Source organism: Haematobia irritans, chromosome 1 (genome assembly GCF_050003625.1).
Source record: "Haematobia irritans isolate KBUSLIRL chromosome 1, ASM5000362v1, whole genome shotgun sequence".
In the NCBI taxonomy this organism is placed as follows: Eukaryota; Metazoa; Arthropoda; class Insecta; order Diptera; family Muscidae; genus Haematobia; species Haematobia irritans.
In genome coordinates, this window is record NC_134397.1 from 95284898 (window position 1) to 95309583 (window position 24686).

The 24686-nt window shown below is 32.1% G+C and overlaps 1 protein-coding gene across 9 annotated transcripts in view; it reads right to left on the minus strand.

Annotated features, from left to right (window-relative positions):
• Positions 1 to 24686, minus strand: part of fru (sex determination protein fruitless) — a 1011467-nt gene that overhangs the window by 443065 nt on the left and 543716 nt on the right. The gene's annotated exons all lie outside the window — the stretch shown is intronic.

A 24686-nucleotide genomic window follows, 5' to 3' on the forward strand; every position in this document is an offset into this window, starting at 1 on the left:
GTAGCAGAACGCAATTTTGTAAAAAATACATACTTAATTTATTTTATATATTCCTCCCTACTAAAAACAAATTTCTATAGTAGTGCTAGAAATATTTTATAAAGAATACCAGTATACTTCCCGAAGATAAATTCAAAGATTTTACCTATGAAGACTAGATCAGATTCTGGATTTATAAGAGCCATATTTGTTTGAGTTTTAGAGGAATCATAAGCATCGTGTGCAAGTAAATGAAATGAAAATGAAATAACGCCACGGGAGCCACCGTGGTGCAATGGTTAGCATGCCCGCCACCAAACCAAAAAGATTTTCAGCGGTGGATTATCCCATCTCAGTAATGCTGGTGACATTTCTGAGGGTTTCAAAGCTTCTCTAAGTGGTTTCACTGCAATGTGGAACGCCGTTCGGACTCGGCTATAAAAAGGAGGTCCCTTGTCATTGAGCTTAAAATGGAATCGGGCAGCACTCAGTGATAAGAGAGAAGTTCACCAATGTGGTATCACAATGGACTGAATAGTCTAAGTGAGCCTGATACATCGGGCTGCCACCTAACCTAACCTAACACCTTGATTTAAAATCTAACATCTGTAGATTTTTACCTCTATTATCTAAATGATTACCAGAAGTAAAATCTGGAAACTATAATTCAGTTTCAAGCAATTTTCATTATTAGTGCACATGGACCGATATTCATCATTTTCGGCACATATGTTCATAAAATACTTCTAGATTTAAAATTTCATGCAAATTTGATAAAAACTATGGTTTCTAAAACCCAAGAAGTAAAACTCCATTTTCGGCTCTCATATTTAAGGTCCTAAAATACCTGTAGATTCATTTCAGGCAAATTGGATAAAAACTACGCATTCTATAAGCCTAAAAAATAAAATGATTTCTTGCACACCTATTTGTATTCCTAAAAACCTCCAGATTTTCGATTTCAGGCAAAGTGGACAACAATTACGGTTTCTAGAAGCCCAAAAAGTAATATCAGGAGATCGGTCTATCTGATGGCAATATCAAAACATAGACCTATACTCACCATTTTCGGCATACCTTTTTATGGTCCTAAAATACCTATAGATTTCCAATTTGAGGCAAGTTGGATAAAAACTACGGTTTCTATAAGCCCAAGAATAAAATCTGGAGATCGGTCTATATGGGGGTTTTATAAAAACATGGTCCGATACTCATCATTTTTAGCACACCACTTTAGGGTTTTAAAATAGCTCTAGATTTCTAATTTCTGGCAAATTGGATAAAAACTACAGATTTTAGACGCCCCAGAAGTAAAAACCGGAGATCGGTCTATATGGGGGCTATACCAAAACATGGTCCGATACTCATCATTTTTAGCACACCTCTTTATTGTTCTAAAATACCTCTAGATGGCACACCTCTTTATGGTGCTAAAATACCTCTAGATTTCCAATTTCAGGCGATTTGGATAGAAACTATCGATTCTAGAAGCCCTAGAAATATAATCGGGAGCTCGGTCTATATGGGGGCTATACCAAAACATGGACCGATACTCACCATTTTTGGCACACCTCTTTGTGGTCCTAAAATACTTCTAGATTTCCAATTTCTGGCAAATTGGATAGAAACTAAGGTTTTTTATATGCCCAAGACCCCAAATCGGGAGGTCGGTTTATATGGGGACTATATCAAAACTTGGACCGATATAGCCCATCTTCGAACTTGACCTGCCTGCAGACAAGAGATGAATCTGTGCGAAATTTCAGGACGATTGCTTTATTATTGAAGACTGTAGCGTGATTACAACAGACAGACAGCCAGACAGACGGACATGGCTATATCGTCTTAGAATTTCTCCCTGATCAAGAATATATATACTTTATATAGTCGGAAATCGATATTTCGATGTGTTACAAACGGAATAACAAACTTATTATACCCCGTCACCATTCTATGGTGGTGGGTATAAAAATGCACTGGCATCTCTAGAGCACATGTCAACGAACAATGAACATAATATGGCCCAACAACAGCGTATCATATCCAGGATCACTTGAACTCGCTCGTTTAATTTGATGTGAATGGTGTGTTGATTTGTTGAATTTTTTATAGGACAACACATTGGGACCACAGTCATTATGAAACACACTCACATGGGAAGAAAAACGTCATTGGAGTGGAGTCTGGCTTTGCTGTGTTCACCGTGTCAGTCCTTAAGACAGAACTTGCTACCGTTTCGTGGACGTGTTTTTTTTTTTTTGCATTTTGTTATAATATCCACATGAATGGTTTGTAATGTCGCTGCCTTACCAAATTTTACACCCACATTCATTTCTCATTTTGGCAACATGATTGTTGGGTATTTTGCACATACTTAAATGACATGAATGAGGCCCGAGAAGATCTGTCATATTTAGATAACTTTAAGTATTAAGAGAATATAGGAGAAATTACTAAAGTCGAGGAATCCGGTATATGCAACCTTTCACCAAACTTATGGGCAAATTTGAATGGAGCTTCTCAAATTCGCGTAGTATGTTAATAGAATAATTAAAAAAAAAATACAAAAAAACATAAGTCCACTCTATATGAACATGAGTGTTTTTATTAATGAAGTTTTCAATGAATTGCTGTCTGTTTAAATATACGTTAATATAATTTAGCAACATTCTTATTTATTTAATTTAAATTATACTTAAATTAAAAAAAAAATAATAATAAATATAAACTATTAATTCGTTTTGTTTTGTTATTGTTGGTTTATTCTTCAATCATTTTGTTGTTTTTGATTTCAGCTGAACAACAATATAAACTATTATAATAAATTTTATTAAACATGAATGTCATTGCAATAGTTTTGGAACACAGAAAAAAGTAGCCAGTAATTTAGGACAAGTTTTGAACTTCATTTAGTTAACCCTTTGACGATGGATGGGACATATATGTCCCGTTTCGTATTTCCGCTATAAAATCTACATTTATCAACCAATTTGCAAAAACTTGGATTCTATCGACGCAGAACATATGACATTATGTATTGATTTTGAAACATTTGTGCGTACATTTGGTGTGGCTAAGTGACAAACTTGAAAAATGCGGAATTTGTATCTCTAGTATAATATACATCAATTCGTCCTCTAACTGTAAACGTTTAAATGAATTAATTCTGATGCATACTTTTACCAATACAGCGACACTGATGCAACTTATGTGTCCCAATCGGCCTCAAGTGTAAAAAAGGGTGAGAATTACCATTTGATTATTTTTAATTAATAAATGTATATGAATAAAAACTCATTACGAATCCAAAATTCATTCAGAAAATAGTAAAATTAGTCAAAACAAATGCAAATTACGAATTGTAAGTTTCAAAAACATTCCTTTGGGAAGTGAAGCACATTGGTTTCCGGCATTCACTGGAAATGGTATTTGTTCTATTTTCCTGTTTATAATTGGTATATCGTTTTTTAATCTTCCCTCAATTATCATTAAGTGATGTTCAGCTTTATTGTTATAATTTGTAAGCTTTGAACGTTACGCTGTTGCACGTGGTACAGAACTAATATCTAATCATCTGTTTGAAAAATGCTCTATCAGTTCAGTGGGCAACTGAAAGAGGAACTTTAAAAGCGCAATCGAAAATATTTTTTCACAATTCGAGGACAATTTGTCATATAATAATATATGAAATAAATTAAAAAAGCCGGAAATAAAATTTCATTTTGGATTTCCGGTCAATTTCGTCGTGGGTTACAATTCGTAAACGTGGTAAAATATTTGATAAACGATGTACCTTCTTTTGGTCCATTATGTGAACATCTTATATTCCTTTGTTATACTGTAATAAAGGGTGATTCTTTTGAGGTTAGGATTTTCATGCATTAGTATTTGACAGATCACGTGGGATTTCAGACATGGTGTCAAAGAGAAAGATGCTCAGTATGCTTTGACATTTCATCATGAATAGACTTACGATCTGCCACAACGTCGAATTTTCAGTGAATGGGCCCTAGAAAAGTTGGCAGAAAATCCGCTTTTTTATCGACAAATTTTGTTCAGCGATGAGGCTCATTTCTGGTTGAATGGCTACGTAAATAAGCAAAATTGCCGCATTTGGAGTGAAGAGCAACCAGAAGCCGTTCAAGAACTGCCCATGCATCCCGAAAAATGCACTGTTTGGTGTGGTTTGTACGCTGGTGGAATCATTGGACCGTATTTTTTCAAAGATGCTGTTGGACGCAACGTTACGGTGAATGGCGATCGCTATCGTTCGATGCTAACAAACTTTTTGTTGCCAAAAATGGAAGAACTGAACTTGGTTGACATGTGGTTTCAACAAGATGGCGCTACATGCCACACAGCTCGCGATTCTATGGCCATTTTGAGGGAAAACTTCGGAGAACAATTCATCTCAAGAAATGGACCGGTAAGTTGGCCACCAAGATCATGCGATTTGACGCCTTTAGACTATTTTTTGTGGGGCTACGTCAAGTCTAAAGTCTACAGAAATAAGCCAGCAACTATTCCAGCTTTGGAAGACAACATTTCCGAAGAAATTCGGGCTATTCCGGCCGAAATGCTCGAAAAAGTTGCCCAAAATTGGACTTTCCGAATGGACCACCTAAGACGCAGCCGCGGTCAACATTTAAATGAAATTATCTTCAAAAAGTAAATGTCATGGACCAATCTAACGTTTCAAATAAAGAACCGATGAGATTTTGCAAATTTTATGCGTTTTTTTTTAAAAAAAGTTATCAAGCTCTTAACAAATCACCCTTTACCATTTGTGGGCAGTTTACCGTAAGCTTATTGGCCGAACCAGCAACACCTCCATTTACCACAAGTCAACACCTCCATTTTTTCAAGTCAATCAATAAAATTGGACCCAATATACTAAGCGGTACGATTATCTATTCTTTTCACAGTAGACACTTCATTCGATTGCAAAGGTTGACTATCTTCACGCTTGAAAGTATTAACAGGGTTAAATGTTGGCTTTAGGCAACGATTTTTCGCAAGGTACCACACGCTTTAATTTCTTTCTAATTTCCTTGTGTTTATGTAATAACATTGAACTAAGGAAAAAGTTCTCCCTATACACCAATATTTTCTGGACAATTTCGATATTATTGTCTCGATGAATTTTATTTATTGATATTTATGCGCAAATAAATTGCTGAGAAAATGATTCAAACCACTTATTCCTATATAGACAAAGGAGATTCATTTCAGGCAAATTGGATAAAAACTACGCATTCTATAAGCCTAAAAAATAAAATGATTTCTTGCACACCTATTTGTATTCCTAAAAACCTCCAGATTTTCGATTTCAGGCAAAGTGGACAACAATTACGGTTTCTAGAAGCCCAAAAAGTAATATCAGGAGATCGGTCTATCTGATGGCAATATCAAAACATAGACCTATACTCACCATTTTCGGCATACCTTTTTATGGTCCTAAAATACCTATAGATTTCCAATTTGAGGCAAGTTGGATAAAAACTACGGGTTCTATAAGCCCAAGAATAAAATCTGGAGATCGGTCTATATGGGGGTTTTATAAAAACATGGTCCGATACTCATCATTTTTAGCACACCACTTTAGGGTTTTAAACGTGGTAAAATATTTGATAAACGATGTACCTTATTTTGGTCCATTATGTGAACATCTTATATTCCTTTGTTATACTGTAATACCATTTGTGGGCAGTTTACCGTAAGCTTATTGGCCGAACCAGCAACACCTCCATTTACCACAAGTCAACACCTCCATTTTTTCAAGTCAATCAATAAAATTGGACCCAATATACTAAGCGGTACGATTATCTATTCTTTTCACAGTAGACACTTCATTCGATTGCAAAGGTTGACTATCTTCACGCTTGAAAGTATTAACAGGGTTAAATGTTGGCTTTTATTGTCTCGATGAATTTTATTTATTGATATTTATGCGCAAATAAATTGCTGAGAAAATGATTCAAACCACTTTTTCCTATATAGACAAAGGAGAGCAAGCTTATGCACACTTGCCGAGTTGCATCTTGTTATGCTGTATATATTTTACAATGTAAACAAAGCTTACGTGGTTTGTAATGAGTGGTTTATAGTTTTTTAAAACAACTTTTCTCACCAAATATTTATCTTTGAGGGCGAATGGGACACATACATATGTCCCATGAAATTTCTCATATAAGGATATATTTTTTTTTTACATTCTGGCGACACTTCACTTAGTAAATATGTAGGTATATTTTGAATATGAATCCGCAAGAAAAACTTACTTTCGAACGGTTAATTCTTCGTCGTCAAAGGGTTAATAGTACTTCTACCTAGATAGTTCAAATTGCAATAATTTTATGAAAATCTCGTAATAATTATTATTTTAAACTATTTTGCTGTTCATGCGACTACTTAAAATTAGTTAAAAATAGGCTGTCCATTACATCTCTTTTAAAGAGAACATATTCTCTTTTTGTGTTCGTGTCTTTTTGTTCACTCTCTTTTTTTGGTGCCGTATTTTTATGTCCAACAGTGCCCTTCATGTACTCTATTTAAAAAAAATCCTAGATTGATGGAATTTTATTTATTTAGTAGGAATTCACCACAATTGTTCGCCACTAATTGTTTACTGGGTTAAATCTGTTGACAAATTAAAGCCCGGAACACAATTGAGACGTTTCGAAGTACGGCGTAAAAATTAGAAATAGATGTAATTGAACGTACGGCGTAAATACACCAACACGTTGTCGTCGTCAATTTATTTTGTTTATTTTTTAAGAAAATGTGATTCTTTTTGTTTTTTATTGTTTTATTATATATTTATTTCGTTGTTTCTATCATTAGAAACTCTTATTATTTTAATGTTAACATCAATAAAATTATTAATTATTTAATAAAAAAAAATTTTATTGTAAACTCTTTTCTAGTTAAAATCTTCTCTTTTTTTAAAGCGAAAGTTCTCTTTTGAAAAGTATCCATATGGAAACCCTAGTTAAAAATGTTGAAGAAATAAAATTGAATAATGTTACTATTAAATAAAAAATGAATGTATGAATGTCATTAAAAGTGGTACTCCGATATAGTTTGAAATTGCAAAGATTTGTACATTTTTGCGTTCCAGTAACGAAATTTTTACTTAGACAAATAAAATAAAGCTTTACCGTCAGTAAGTTCATTTTTTACTATGGTTCACGAAATTGTTACCAATTTAAAAGAGATTGTCTATGGTTAAGTAAAATCACTATATATATGTTCTACACTCAAAAAAAGTTTAATTGAATTCATTTTGGAATTGATTCTGAGCCTAAAACACATCTATAAAATAAGGAATTTTCTATGGAGCTATCTAATTTTAGACTAGGCTCCATAAATTTAAAATTAGGATAAAGATCTAATTTATCTAATTTAAGTTCTCTATATTTAAATCAAAAGGCAAAATCCTCAAAATAATAAATAGCCCATTGTTGGAACTTTTGTAGTTTTAATCCAAATATTCAACATCTCAGTTTAAAGATTATTTCTTTAAATCAATAACGATTTTATTTACTTTAAGGGATATTGCTGTACTAGCTTACATACAATTTAAATGGAGCGAAGTAAATGTAAAGTTTCGTGTCTTAAATTTAAAGAAATCAAATATATAAGGCCGTAAGTTCGTCAGGCCTCTCCCCCTTACAATTCTGCTGAAATAGTGCTCCACGTTTTTGCTGGGAGTTACCGATGACAATGTGTATTAAACCTCTTTAGCAATCTCTTCTAAATTGTATTTTAGTCAATATGGAGACTACACTGAAAAAAATATTGTCGTGAGGTCAAAGATTTCATGTCTTTAAACTACGAATACAAATTTTGCTTAGCATAGAAGACGCATTTCTCTAAAATAAAGTTATTTTCCTTGTCCAAAAGTCGATACATTTTTCAGTGAAGTCGTATTGTCCTTATTATTAAGCGATTTGACTTAAAAATGGGTATCTTAACATGAAAGAAAAAATTTATAAAAATATATAAGGCTAAGGTCAACTTGACTTTAATAATTCAGAAAAATTCTTTAAATTTAATTAAATTGTCTTTAAATTTGTTGTCTTTTTGCATCTTGACTACAAAGCAAAAAATCGTTCAAATATAGGACATGTTTTTCAAAACTTTGTTTTAAAGAAGTTTTTTACTTCAAACATAGCATAATTTCTACTGGAAGTCGAGTCTTAATTTGGAAAATAAAGTTGCCGTTAACTCGTTTTTAAAGGACTTTGATAGCATATGATGAAAAAGGCTGAGAAAGCGAAAAAATAAAATTTGCTTCCTAGAAGCAAGTACACAAAACCTAAATTTAAAAGAGAATTGTGTCTTAAAAGTATCCTTACTTGTATTATCCGCTTCTTTGGCTCGGAATCAATACCAAATTTTTTAAAGTAAAGACAAAATCTTTGGAACCGAGTATGCTTTTTTTCAGTGTATGTTCGATAAATAAAGACAGAATAAATACCTCTGTATGTCTATTTAGTTGTTACTCGTTTTATATAGAGGAGTCTATAAATAATTATGAACTATAATTAAAAATTATTTTGTGAACTAGTGTAGCCAGTTTACAAAATATTTTTGTTTTATGTACATTTGATGAGAAGTGTCTTTTCTTATGTATTTTGACCTGTTGAATTCGAAAATGAAGGTTAAAACTTTTTTTATAGAACAGTTCTTTTTAAGAAATAAGACTAACCAGAAGAAACTCGACCGAAAAATGACAAAGTTATAAACAATTGAGTGAATAAATCCGATGTCAAGTCATGCAAATATGAGCCACTCACCCACACAAAAATGCCACTCGGGCACAAAAAACTGCATTTTTGTGTGAGTGAGTATTCACTCAATTGCTTATAACTTCGTCAAAAATTATTTTCGGATGAGGGCTTGAGTGGTACAAATCAACTCTTAAGCATATTGTCTACGATATCACTTGTAGATATATTTTGTCGTAATGGCATGAAAATAAGACGTACAATATTGAATTTCGACCAGAACACGCCAAAAAATTAAAAAAAAACAAATCGCAAAACTTAGGCGAGAAGACACCTGAAAACAATTCTATGTGCCATTCCTTAAACCATTAAGCCAAAATGTTGCATACACCCTCAAAAAAAATCGGTTCTTTAACATATGTTCCAAACATATTTTGCAGGAAGCACATATATTATTGGATACTGCCGAAATATTAATATGTTTGTTTTATGTGAACATATTATATGTTTGGAAGCATTTTGAGCCCAAAAAATTATATGCTTGGAAGAATTTTCCCCAAAGAAGATTGTGATCATTCCCTCAAATAATTTTCACTTCCACGAAATTTTTAGTTCTTGGCACCTTTTTCTGTAATACAAATAATGTTGAAGAAATTATTCAATTTTATAATTTTTTTTTTAATTTTACCTTTCGCCTGGACGGAGAATCGAACCGAGGCCCATACAGTTTGTAAGCCAACACACTATCCACTGGGCTATGTAGTAGTTATAGTCACCAGTAGACAATTATCGTTACAAGTTACATTTATATAGCATACTTTGCAGCGCCCACGAGCCCATGCAAACATAACATTATTTAAAAGAAACATACATTTGTTGGCCACGTGGAGCAGTGGTTAGCATGTCTGCCTTGCATGCAAAGGGTCGTGGGTTCAATTCCTGCTCCGAACCAATTTTTTTTTTGCAATTTAGTCATTTATACTATATTAAATTTTTATAATGAAACTTCGAAATGTGGGTTATTAAAAATTTACAGTCCCCACATACATAAAATTCTCCTCTCAAGGTGAAAACACATGCTGTTTTTTTTTTCAAATCTCTATGCTCTTGGTTCCGAATGTCTATTCTCTTTACTCCGAATACTTATTCTAATATTCAAATTAAATAATATTTAGACTTAAGCATATAAAATTTTTGGCCTTATCATAAATCAGTTTTTCGAAACAACATACAACCGTTTCACAGAAATTGTAAACATATATATGTTTGCTCGAAATTTGTAAATTTATATATGTTTACATTCACACATATTATTTTTATGAAACATTCATACCCCAAACATAATATATTTTAACATATTAACATATGTGTCCCAAACATTTAGTGTTAGTTTAGGAACATTACATGTTGGCACTTAAATATATTGTGTTTAAAAATTGTGTCCGAAACACATTTTGTTTATATCGGAACATATGAAAAACATATTTTTCTAACAGTGTAGAAAAAAGTGTCTTTTAAATTTAAGGATCATTTTAACTTCCACATAGTTAGGGATGCCAGATTTTGAAGAGGCAAAAAGAGCACATTCACTTTTTAAAAAAAGCACATACGAAAAAAGAGCACACTTTTTCAAATAAAATAAAAACATTTATTTCCATAATAATTCATTTAAACATAAAAAAAGGTTCAGAACATATACATAAAATAAACCACTTTCAACTCAAGCTAATTTTCTTACAATACTTTGTAAGTCATTTTTTTTTGTGTTTTTGTGAAAAATATTATTGAAAGAAGTTTGTTTACATTTAGAACAGAGTACAAAGTGAAGAAGCAACATCGGTATGCCCTTTTGGCCCATCTTGTTTTAAGAGCACAATGTGAAAAAAGCGCATGTGTTCTTTAGAAGATCACGTCCCTACACATAGTTCAAAAAATTTACTGTAATATATTTCATTTTTCGTAACCACAACGAAAATTAACTTAGCTAAAGGAAAACTTATAAAATTTTATTAAATGTTTACGAAATGTGAAGGATATTTCCTCAAATAAATTTCCAATACAATAGTTAATACATCGTTGATTGTTTTATAAAAGTACATAGGCAATATAAAAATCTTACTACGAAATGTGGACAATGTAGTAAGAAAAAATTTTGTACGGATACACGGATGAAAAAGACTGTTTTTCATATGTTTGGCTATAAACATTATATGTTTGGAACACAAATTTTTAAACACAATATTTTTGAGTGCAAGCATATAATGTTCATAAACTAGCATAACATGTTTGGGACATATATGTAAATATGTTAGAACATATTATGTTTGGGACATAAAATGTTTGTAAATATAATATGCTTGGATGCAAACATATATTAATTTAGAAATAGCCTATAAACATATATGTGTTTAGTAGCTTGGAGCGCTATTTAACAGGGAGCGATATTGAATTAAGTTGGTGGTTGTTGCTTGTTATTACAAAATTACCATTTTATTTTTCCTTGGGCAATTGATCAGCTACTTCTTTGATCCTTACAAACTGTGTGGCCCGCTGTTCGAATCCCCGTCCGGCAAAAGGTAAAATTAAAATAAAAAAATCATACAATTGAATAATTTCTTCTACAATGTTTGTATTACAGAAAAAGGTGCTAAGAGCTAAAAAATCTCGTGGAAGTGAGAAAGATGTGGGGGAATATACAATTGGGCAGAAACAAAATTTTGAGCATTCAGGTCGAAAACCTATGTTGTTAGCACCTATATTACCTGTTTATTTTCATAATTCATTATGATTGTAAATATATAAATAAATAAATAAAATTTTGAGCACAATATTGTTTGGGAGAATTTTGTTAAGCATATAATATTTTTGGGAGCAAAATGCTTCCAAACATATTATATGTTCACATAATAACATATTGTTTTTTGGAAGACAACATTATTGAATTTGGATGCAAAAATACAAAATGTTTGGAACTAAGACTACCCAAACATATATTGTTTAGACCAATATGCTTTCAAACATATTATATATTGGAAGAGATCAAACATATAAATGTTTGGGCAATACCCAAAAATGTATATGCTTGAAGCAAAATATGTTTGGGAGTATATGTTACAGAAGCGATTTATTGTGAGCGTGTAGTAGCAGTAAAAATTAACTTAATCACATTACCGATTCGTATGATGGCTACCTAAATTTAATATGGTGAACCGTTTTCAATTTATTCCAGTATATGTAGCGGAAGTACCTTAATTTTGATTGTTACCGTATATTTCAAAAAGTCGAGCTGATAGAAAAAACCAGTGTAGATTTGGATTCAGCGACCTCAAATTACTAAAAATTTGCTATACTTTTAAATCAACACAAAAAAGTTCAATTTTGTTCCCCGGTGTTATTAAAAAAAATTAATCATGAAAAATGACGATTTTAGCCGCTAAACTTGTAGTTAATATCCACCTTAAATACTAAATGCTATACTGACAAGTGGAAATTACGAGTATGTCTAATTTTATAATATTTTTATTTCATATATTCTGAGAAGAATTTCAAAAATGTCCCATTAGTCCATGGGTATGATTCCACTAATGTACCGACTGGATGATTTTTTTTTTTTCAATGTGGTAAGTTTTTCTATAAACGGTATTTCGTCCATTTGTGATAAAACCAAAATTTGAACTTACTAAAAATAATTATTTTCATTTCAGGAAGGCTAATGGTATTTTTTTGGAATCTTCTTAGTGTTTAATGCTAACTAAGCTGATATCCTTATTGGTTCTAAGCAAATACTCTTGTAAGTTAAAAATCAATATACGATAGAATTTGATAATATTTTTTTATGTTGTATAACTTTGTAATTTCAGATGCTTATAAAGCAAATCCACAAAACAAAAACTAGCCAAATCGATGAAATTGGGTAAAAATGCATTGAATATAGCAACTTATGCCACATATATCTTTTAGTTGGATAGAAAACATGGAAATTGAAATTAATTAATTTAGTCTTACTAACATAGAATATTACTCTTTTGAAGAAGCAATTACTAACTACCGACAAGTAACAGCATCCGACGTACGAATTAAAATATTTCCTTTATTGTATATCATAAGCTATAGTTTTGTGTAATATAATAATAATTTTTTGAAATAAAATACTGGTGGTTATAGAAAATTGACTTGTTTTGTAGGAAAATTTTCTTAGTTGTATACAAGCCTGTTGTACCTTTAATTCCTCAATTTATCTACTTTTTTGAAAATTATACTGACAAACAGTTTATTTGAAACCAATTTCTTAATATAGGTTTCCCAAAAACTTGTTAATTTTTCCGGATAGCAAGAATATTTTGAATGAGTGTAAGTACATTCTTCCCAAAGCGTAGTAATAATAAACTAAAATACGATTCAATACATAAACTAATTTATAAGAAAATCATGAACTTATCTAGATTAAAAACATCTTTGGCGCCATATCATGGTCATTCTTACTATGGGTTAGTTCATTTATCATAAAAAATAATAAACTTTTTTTCGGTGTGGTTACATGCATCTGTATGTTTCGCAAAATTGTATTGGCAAAGTTCATCATAGTTGAAAACATTCCTTTATTCTGCTATTTAATAAAATATTCCTTATGGACATTTCCCTATAATATTCAAGAGAACAAAATGTTATTGGATGAAAAAAAACGCACACAGACACAGAAATGTCCAAAAAAGAAGTTTTTGCTATTGCCTTTACCTACTGACTATTATAGTCATCCCTTTGTTGAAGGATCATGCTTGAAATTACTTTGATGAATGAAACACTTTAAATGGTCAGTTTCTAAAGTTTAATTGTCGTACGTTTAGCGGCCCTGTCGACCTTTGTTCTTTTAAAATCTATCGGCGAGATAGTGCATCGGATTGATCAATTAATTGATTTTTCAATACATTTTCCGAGTGTTTTATTGGCTTTTCATTACGCTTTTAAGTTGTTGGTCCATAAGCCAAACAAATAAATATCGCCGTTTTATGCATGTAGTAGTTGGTCCTTTGTTGTTGGCCGCCTATCAACTGTCCCGACTATTGTGCCAGTGTTCGCCAGTCCTCTACCCAGCCCTATCAAAGTGCATATTTATTTTTGCTGTTGAACAATTTATATCAAAAAGGGAATTTTCAACAATTCACTTCTCTCTATCTATAGCTGAATAAAAACAAATAGAATTTGTTTTGGCTTGACAAAAACGCAAAACAAAAAATAAAAACACACACACACATGTCTGACATCACAGACCCAATGTTAATAAATTATTGATGAACTACATGACAAATTTGTCATATACATATGTTCAGTAGCGTAGCTAGGATGTCTTATAAGGGGGAAGCATATTTTGAAAATACCCATATTCGAAATACTTATAATATTAGTCTCTTTTTTTCAATTAAGCTATTAGAGAACTTTGTTGTCTCTAATTATACAATTATTTTTCGAGCTTTATGGACAGATATAGATTAAATAAAAGATTAAGGGACTTGTAAGTTATATGAAAAGATGATGTACAGTGGGAGAAAAGATGATTCAATTTGTAAGAGGAAATTTCCCAAATTTTTTCTCCATAAGAAGTTAGCATAAAGGGCCCAAAATTGAGTTATCTCTCCCAGCCAGATCTATACTAAAGGCTGTGGAAAGGTTCATTCGCCCGAACCGAAACATGTACAGCCCAGGCGTGTATAGATTTGTATCTGGCGTTTTCTTTTCAATGGCTCTATTAACCATGTTCCTTAATCTATATCTGTCCATAAAGCTCGAAAAATAATTGTATAATTAGATATAATTCATTTGGACGTTAATTGCCTGTTTCTATATCAGGCTAACATGAAATATAATGAACTTTGTTGTCGATATACCAAAAATTGAGCATTTGGCACATGTTAGTATTTCGTGGAAGGAGAACAGGATACATTATTACAAAATTACCCAGTTTTGCTACACCCAAATAAAAAATACTTTTATCCGGAATGGAATTTTAGACAAACGAAATTCCAATTTATTATAGAGAATCAGTAAGAGCAGATCAAATTATGACAAAAGTTTGCAACGATTGTATCTAATGATATCTATTTTTGTTAAAAAGAAAACTCTTCATTCAGTACAAGTACTTCAATTTAATTGCAAACTTGTACACATACACTCAAAAAAATCGCTTCTCTAACATATGTTCCAAACATATTTTGCAGGAAGCAAACGTATGTGAACGTATTATATGTTTGGAAGCATTTTGAGCCCAAAAATATTATATGCTTGGAAGAATTTTCTCCCCAAGAAGATTGTGCTCATTCCCTCACATAATTTTCACTTCCATGAAATTTTTTAGTTCTTATCACCTTTTTCTGTAATACAAATAATGTTGAAGAAATTATTCAATTTTAAATTTTTTTTAAATTTTACCTTTCGCCTGGACGGCGAATCGAACCGGGAACCATGCAATTTGTAAGCCAACACACTACGAGTACCACTGTGCTACGTAGCTGTTATAGTCACCAATAGACAATTATCGTTATAAGTTAAATTTATATAGCATAGTTTGCAACATTATTCAACAGAAACATATATTTGTTGGCCACGTGGAGCAGTGGTTAGCATATTCGCCTTGCATGCAAAGGGTCCTGTGTTCAATCCCTGCTCCGACCGAACACCAAAAATTTTTATTTTATTTTTGTATTTATATTTATATAAAGGGTGGTTAAAATTTCAAGGGCCGATGTTGATTTTGAATAAAACACAAACTATTAGGGAAATTATTGTAATTTTATTTTATTATGATATATTGGTATTACTCAAAATATCGGCCAAATGGACGCCGCGACCTCGGTGGCACACCTTAATCCGATGGTCCAAATTTTCGATAACGCTGAGGCATAATGGAAAGAAAAAAGTCCAACGGTGTCAAATCACATGATCTTGGCGGCCAATTGATATCGCCATTACGTGAGATAACACGGCCATTGAATTTTTTGCGCAAAAGAGCCATTGTTTCGTTAGCTGTATGACAAGTGGCACCGTCCTGCTGAAACCACATATCGTCCACATCCATATCTTCCAATTCGGGCCATAAAAAGTTCGTTATCATCTCACGATAGCGAACACCATTCACAGTAACTGCCTGACCGGCCTCATTTTGGAAAAAATACGGCCCGATGATGCCGCCAGCCCATAAACCGCACCAAACAGTCGCTCTGTGTGGGTGCATTGGTTTTTCGACAATCACTCTTGGATTCTCATTCGCCCAAATGCGGCAATTCTGTTTATTGACGAATCCACTGAGGTGAAAATGTGCCTCATCACTGAAGATGATTTTCTTCGAAAATTGATCATCCACTGTTGCCATTTTTTGGAACCATTCTGTCCATTCACGACATCCATGGTTCAAATTGAGTAAGTCTGAAATAGAGAAATGTCAAATAAAATTCGGAAAAAAACTTGGCGTTTAGGTGTGGTTCACATTCAACATCGGCCCTTACAATTTAACCACCCTTTATTATTAAATTAATTTTTTACAATGAAACTTCGAAATGTGTGTTACTAAAGATTTACAGTTAGAAAAAAACAGTGCTTGATATAAACGAAATGGACTGAGCTTTTAAATAAAATATTATTTTTTTAATTCCAAAAATAAAAATTTTGTAGCAAAAAAATTGGTTTTGGTATAAAAGTTTGAAATTGTCGTAGAAATTCAAAAACCCTACCAAAAGAAGAACGTGAAGTCGAGTATAAACATACATAATTTTACAATATACACATACATTTATTTAGGCGTGAACTATTTTTACTAGCATTTAACACAATTTTAAATGCATTTAAAATTTCTCGTATTTTGAAATAAAGGGTGATTCTTTTGAGGTTAGGATTTTCATGCATTAGTATTTGACAGATCACGTGGGATTTCAGACATGGTGTCAAAGAGAAAGATGCTCAGTATGCTTTGACATTTCATCATGAATAGACTTACTAACGAGCAACGCTTGCAAATCATTGAATTTTATTACCAAAATCAGTGTTCGGTTCGAAATGTGTTTCGCGCTTTACGTCCGATTTATGGTCTACATAATCGACCAAGTGAGCAAACAATTAATGCGATTGTGACCAAGTTTCGCACTCAGTTTACTTTATTGGACATTAAACCAACCACACGAATGCGTACAGTGCGTACAGAAGAGAATATTGCGTCTGTTTCTGAGAGTGTTGCTGAAGACCGTGAAATGTCGATGAATGAAATGTCGCAGCAATTCGGTTTGTGTTATTCGACCACATGGAAGATTTTACGCAAAGATCTTGGTGTAAAACCGTATAAAATACAGCTCGTGCAAGAACTGAAGCCGAACGATCTGCCACAACGTCGAATTTTCAGTGAATGGGCCCTAGAAAAGTTGGCAGAAAATCCGCTTTTTTATCGACAAATTTTGTTCAGCGATGAGGCTCATTTCTGGTTGAATGGCTACGTAAATAAGCAAAATTGCCGCATTTGGAGTGAAGAGCAACCAGAAGCCGTTCAAGAACTGCCCATGCATCCCGAAAAATGCACTGTTTGGTGTGGTTTGTACGCTGGTGGAATCATTGGACCGTATTTTTTCAAAGATGCTGTTGGACGCAACGTTACGGTGAATGGCGATCGCTATCGTTCGATGCTAACAAACTTTTTGTTGCCAAAAATGGAAGAACTGAACTTGGTTGACATGTGGTTTCAACAAGATGGCGCTACATGCCACACAGCTCGCGATTCTATGGCCATTTTGAGGGAAAACTTCGGAGAACAATTCATCTCAAGAAATGGACCGGTAAGTTGGCCACCAAGATCATGCGATTTGACGCCTTTAGACTATTTTTTGTGGGGCTACGTCAAGTCTAAAGTCTACAGAAATAAGCCAGCAACTATTCCAGCTTTGGAAGACAACATTTCCGAAGAAATTCGGGCTATTCCGGCCGAAATGCTCGAAAAAGTTGCCCAAAATTGGACTTTCCGAATGGACCACCTAAGACGCAGCCGCGGTCAACATTTAAATTAAATTATCTTCAAAAAGTAAATGTCATGGACCAATCTAACGTTTCAAATAAAGAACCGATTAGATTTTGCAAATTTTATGCGTTTTTTTTTAAAAAAAAGTTATCAAGCTCTTAACAAATCACCCTTTACAAATAAATATGAATAGTTATTAAAAATTGTGTCCATAATGCCAAAATGATAAACAAAACAAATGTCCACACATACTTAAATTGCTGTTCTCAAGGCAAAACACATGCTGTTTTTTGAAATGTCTATTCTCCTGTTTCCGAATGTCTATTCTCTTTACTCCGAATACGCAATTTAATGTTCAAATTAAATAATATTTAGACTTAAGCATATCCAATTTTTGGCGAACCATTATTAACATGTCAAACGCATAGCCAAAACAAATGAACACGTAAAACAGATTTCCGAAACAACATACAAGCAGTTTCAAAAAATTGCTCTCTTTTGATTCTCTCGCTGTGTTATGTTGATATCTTTCATCAACCCTCCCGGGTTCTTTCTCTATACTCTCTCTCTGTCGCTCCCTGAATAAAATATCACAACATATATATGTTTACTCGAAATTTGTAAATTTATATATGTTTACTTGTCCTAAACATAATATATTCTAACATATTAAGATATGTGTCCCAAACATTTAATGCTAATTTAGGAACATTACATATTTGCACTTAAATATATTGTGTTTAAAAATTGTGCCCGAAACACATTTTGTTTATATCGGAACATACAAAAAACACATTTTTCTAACCGTGTAGATTTAGCTACGCACATGTGTTAAACCTCATATGATGTGTAATTGTTATAGTATGGTCAAACTGGACACATATTTGTCAAAATTGAGACTTAAAGTTTATTCCTAAAATATTTTCAGAAAAACTACAGAGAGACACTTTTAAGTGATATGACCTTCGTTCTCTGTTCGGGTACTAAAGCAATGTTGAATGTAGAAAAATAATCTAAAAAAATGGATGAAGTTTCCTTTTTCGAATTTTCACAGGAAATGTTGCTGACAGTATTTTCCATTTAAAATGAACATGAAAAAAAAAAAAATAAAAATCATTATCTCGATGAACTATACCGCAATACAACCATACTATTTCGCAATATTTCCTAAAACTTTATTCGGTTTGAATTTACATGAGATTTGTTTTTTATCCTCATGTTTAGTTCATAAAATTTTTGAGATATATGCACATAAGAGCAACATTTTTTTCAGCTGTGAATAATTTCGAAAAAATTTTGCTTCAACAATATCAAATTTTTGCAATACAAATATTTTGCAATTGTAACGTTATTAATGGGCATTTTTGGTGTATATCCGAGGTTAATGCTATTTGCGAGAAGCATGAATTTTTTCGCATCATTTTTTTTAATTTATTTCAAAGAGAACGGCTTGAATTGTTCCATTTGATTATAAAACTCGGCGTAAATTATTATTTTTATTATATTCTATTTTAGTCCATACATTTAAAAGTCCACAAAATGTATATAAAACTTTTCCGTGAACAATTTTCCAAAAATTATTGGTGGTGTCCCCTTAGGAGGACATTTTAAAACATAACCAAACTCTATTTTCTCACTTAATTTCGATTTATTTCTCGACGTTATTTTTCAGTTGAGGCTTTAATCTAAATAAGCTATAAATATTTTCCATATAGGTGGTCACTAAAATGTATTTTTTAAACTTCTTTAACAATCAACGAAAAATACGACATTTTGAGACCATTTTTCTACTGTTTGTCTCTAGACATTTATACAAAAGCTATAGCTTATATTTTTCGGGTTCTTTTTTGTATTGTTATAGCGCTTAGAAGTACTTGAGGTAGGTCCTCAAAATTAAAATTTTTGTTCTACGTGCTTTTAGTACAAGTTAAAGTTTCTAACATTACGTTTATTTCGGTAGTGAATGAGAACTTTTGTCAAGATCTCAAAAAATACTGGAGATTCTCTTGCAATCTCTTAGTTTGGTTCGGATTGTAGGAGAACTTCATTTAAGAGCATTTCCGTTTAAATTAAAATTTGTTTCCTAGAATCAAGTATTGGAAATATTACTTGTTCAATAACACTTTGTTATTTATATATTTGAATTTCAATTTGCTCGTAGTATGCTATGATTAAATGTATACACAAGTTATGAATATTTTTGCATTCCATAAAATTTTGTCCTGCTTAAATAAAGCTTTTATATTGGACCATTAAATTCTCTTTTCGTGGTTTTATCGTGGGCACCTCTAATTTCAAGTACACAGAACAAAATTTCATGAACAATTTTCCACTTAAAATCTTAATTGAGTTTTAAAAAATATTCAATTAAAAATTTAATTGATTCGACAAATTTTATAGTTGAAATAAAAATCAATCACAAAAATTAATAGTATCAATTAATTTTTAAATTGGACCAAATAATTTTTTAATTGATACTACCATTTTTGTGCTTAAAGACATTTCAATTAAAAATTAATTAGATCAATTAATTTAGTGATTGAAGACATAAAACAATATATTTTTTTTTGTGTACGCATAACTCAAATTTAAAAGAGAATTGTGCCTTAAATGTATCCTTCTTCAATTCTCTGTTTTTTTTTTTTTTTTTTTGGCTCGGAATCAATACTAAAATCATTAGTGTAAAGACAAAATCTTTGGAACCGGACAAGCTTATTTTTCAGTGTAGAGGCTGTAATCCAAATACGCTATAAGTATTTTTCTTATTTGTGGGCACGAAAATGCATTTTTATAAACTTCTTTAACAATCTACTGAACGTCTCTGGTTAATGGGCATTCATACGTAAGCTTTAGCTGCAGATATATATTTCACTTCTACTGCCCGGTTCCAAAAAATTTGCCTTGACACTAACGATTTTGGTATTGATTCCGAGCCAAAGAAGCGGAGAATTTAAGTTAGGATACTTTTAAGACAGAATTGTCTTTTAAATTTAAGTTTTGCGTACTTAATTCTTGGCAGCAGATTTGAATGTATTCGACTTAAATTTTCAAATTCAGACTCGCATTTAAGCAGAAATTATGCTATGTCTCAAGCAAAAATCGTCTTCCAAATGAAGTGTTGAAAAACGTCTCCTATTTTTAAACGCTTTTTTTCTTTGTTGTCAAGATGCAAAAAGACAACAAATTTAAAGACAATTTTTTAATTTTGAAGAATTTTTCACAATTATTGAAGACAAGTTGACCGTAGTCAAACAAAACGTTCTTTCAAATTAAGATACTCATTTTTAATATGAATCACTTAATTATAAGGAAAAAACGACTGTATAGAAAAGTTTATCGTCTTTCGGGCAAGGAAAAAAATTTATATCCGAGAAATGCGTCTTCATGCTAAGCAAAAAACGCATTAGTATTTTAAGGACATGAAATCTTTGGACTCACGACAATATTTTTTTTTTCAGTGTGGATATATATATTTCGTAAGGTCATTTGGTCACAATTCAAAAACCAAATTTTCAGAACAAACTCATATACACAGAGAATACATATTGGTTGTGATGACCGAATTTATTGCCAACCTCCTTTTGGCAGTTGCACCAACTATCTGCTGGCAGTTGTGATACCCGATAAATTCGGTCGACTCAATCGAATTATGGGAAATCTAACCAATACCATATATGGAGTTGGTTGTACTAGACGATGCAATTGATCGTTACTCCCTTCTTATTTGGTTGTATTACCCAACTTTATTAGCATCTTAACCGAATTGAAAATAAATTTTTCCTCAAAATATTGTATTTTACATTTTTAAAAGATGGGAAGGTACATAAAATCACACTATATGTTACCTAAATACAATACATTGATAACAATTTAACAAAAATTGTCACCTTTAAAAGTACCCCCCGCCAGCTTGGATTGTTGAATTGACAGGCAATGGGAGTTAAATCTCTGGGACTCTTAGTACATTAGTACTTATAAATGGAGTCCAAACTGAGCACATGCATAAAAATGGGCCAACATAGCTTACCTAAAAACACAAAAATTTAAGTTAGAAAATTAGTGTGGAGTTTTTTAATAATTTAATAAGAATCTACTCTACATGGTCACTTCCTTTGGGGTTTCATAAATAAAATAAAGACGTGGAGATGGATTTTTCCATTAGAGGCCCTTTAAAGTCGTTGCATGATTTATACTTTTGCGCTTTAGCACAAGAAAATTGTTCCACATATAATACTTTATATAACTCGATCTCCATTTGATCCCAAACAATTGAAGATGCGCACTGTTTATCTGACTCGTAGCATTGAGTATCCTGACGATTGCGCGAGTAGTTCGTGAAAATATTCGACAGACAGTCCACCGAGGATTTAAATAAACTTAGAAACGACTGAAAAATATTCAGTTTTCAGTGGTTTTTATATTAAATTAAAAATAAAACACGTTTTCCTTCTACATTGAATAATTGATAATAACAATATTGACATTTAAAAATATTTCCAACGGAATTCGGCTGTGACTAGCAATTGTAAGGGCTGAATACTAAATGACGGTTATGAAGGTTTTATAAGGTAGGTTGTGCGTATCGAATTCGATCAAAATTTTTCAACATCAAAATTTTTCAAGAGAGGCAATTAGTTCAGACAACCATTTGACTTGTATTTCAAACAACAATCTATAATAATAAGCTCCAAAAGGTAGAAGGAATCAAATAATGGTTGTAAATAAACTAAATAGATTGACACAACTGTGATTTCTTCTAAATGCAGAATTTTCATTACAACAATCGATTTCCAACCAATATCTTCTCTGTGTGTAGCTTTCTAATTATTGAGCGCCTAACCAGAACATTAAAGTTTAGTATAAGTAAAAACGTAAACTTTTAATCCGGTATTGAATGGGTTAATATTGTGTAAATTTTGTGTCTTAAAATTTATTTTGCATAATATTTCATATTAGGCCAACATTTTATTCTGTGAATATAAAATTAGATAAGACTACTGCACTACTGACAATACAGCGAAGAGGAAAATACTTAAAATTGTCTTATAAATTTATACTGGGTTATGTATAAAGGAATAGAATAGCAAATATGGTTTGCAAATTATAATAAATTTCCAATAGCAAAAAGCCATAGTTTGCTTTGACAATAACCTTAACCTGACTATAAAAGATGGCTACTGGTTAATATCTCACTAATGTTTTTAATTACAATTTAAAAAACAATACACTCGAAAAAAGTTAATTTTTGTTCAAAGATTTACATCGTAATTTAAAAAATTTGTTTTGATTTCAAGGTCAAAAACCAAATCTTTATAAAATAAACAATAAGGGTTCTATATAAAACAAAGACGGACATATTATTGATCGACTTTTTTTCGTTCATTGCGATTAACGAACAGATAAACATAAGTTTTAAACAGACATCTTGAAATAGTAAAACTGTATTATGTGCATCAAATTGGATTACACTGCAAAATGTTGATATCAATCACAGACTTAATTGATTCAATTCATGTTTAATTTAGATTGCTTCAATCACAGAAGTGATTATAGTAGTAATTTTTTAATTAATTTATATGATTTATTTGAAATCACTTACCCCATAGCTTAATTTATTTTTTTTTTTCAAACTCTATTAACTGAAGAGAGCATTTGTATTTTTTGTAAATATTTTAAAATTTTTATCTAAACTATTGTTATTTATGAATTTTGTATTAAAAAATTGCCTTTGATATTGTGTACCCTAGCCTATCGTTGTTTCTAAGTCCCTTTCGTTTTAGATGGACTTGCAACAAGAAAATTTTGATTTTTTTGTGTTGTGTTTCATTTAACATTTGTGAGGTTTTTTTGCACAGTATTTCTTCGAGTGCATCATCGGTTATACGATGCCTGAAAAGAGCACAAGCTATTGTATGGGCGTTTATTTCAGGTGATTATGTTTAAGCTTATAACAGCTTAGCTGTACTTTGTAACACATACCGAAACTGATAAACGCAAAGACATACGAGGAGCTGCAGAGCCCAACACAACCGTGGTCAATGCATTATGCTTGAATGTCCAAACGGGTTGTCATACAGGAGATATGTACGCCGTGCGTCTGTATCCCGGAGGAGGCAGTGCGGATTTACACTGGTGGTCGCATGGCAGCCACAATCGATTTCAAAAATAAAACCGAAATGAAACAGAACAAAACTAACCGCAACTCAGAGGGAGAAAGAGAGCCCCACTATAATATCTACCATGAAGCTGAATGAATTGTAAGGTTGGGTCAGCTCTTTTTGTTCTTTGATTGGGCAGTTCGCAATTTCCTGTACGGCTGCCCAATCCATTGTTTGTAGAGATGACATTCGAGGAATTATTCCATCATCCAACAAAAGATAAGTGAATTTAAAACAAACAGGAAAATCTTTGATATAGGAGATTTGCAACTCAATTGTCTGGCACGATAATGTAGGAAATTTTAATAATACAGAGTCGTATTTAAATCTTGATCCTTGAATTGCAACTAAATGACCTTACGAAAATAAGTGCTATTTGGCTTATAACATCTATCGAAGTGTGAGAAAAAAATGCAAAAAATAATCTTATATAATATCAGCTTTAGTTTTGGTATGAATGCCCATTTACTAGAGACGCACAAATTCAAATCAATCCCCCAATATAATTTTTGCTATGACGAGTAATCTTTAGACCACCGGAAATACTCCACTATTAAAATTTCACTCACATTGGCATCCCTAATTGTGGCGAACGCTCACCACTAGTCTCCAGCAGAATAGTATTTGCTGCGCTGAGACAGTAAAATCAAGGCGAAAATCTGATTTGATTTATACTGGATCACATGATGAGTAGCTGTGTACGATACGCCATAGATTCAATGGAAACATTGCCAAGTGGTTAACATAAACAGCACCAGCAGCAGCAGTAGCAGCAATGAGCTGTTACTGTGAAGAATCTCGACAATTGGATTTTCCGTTTATTGCGGC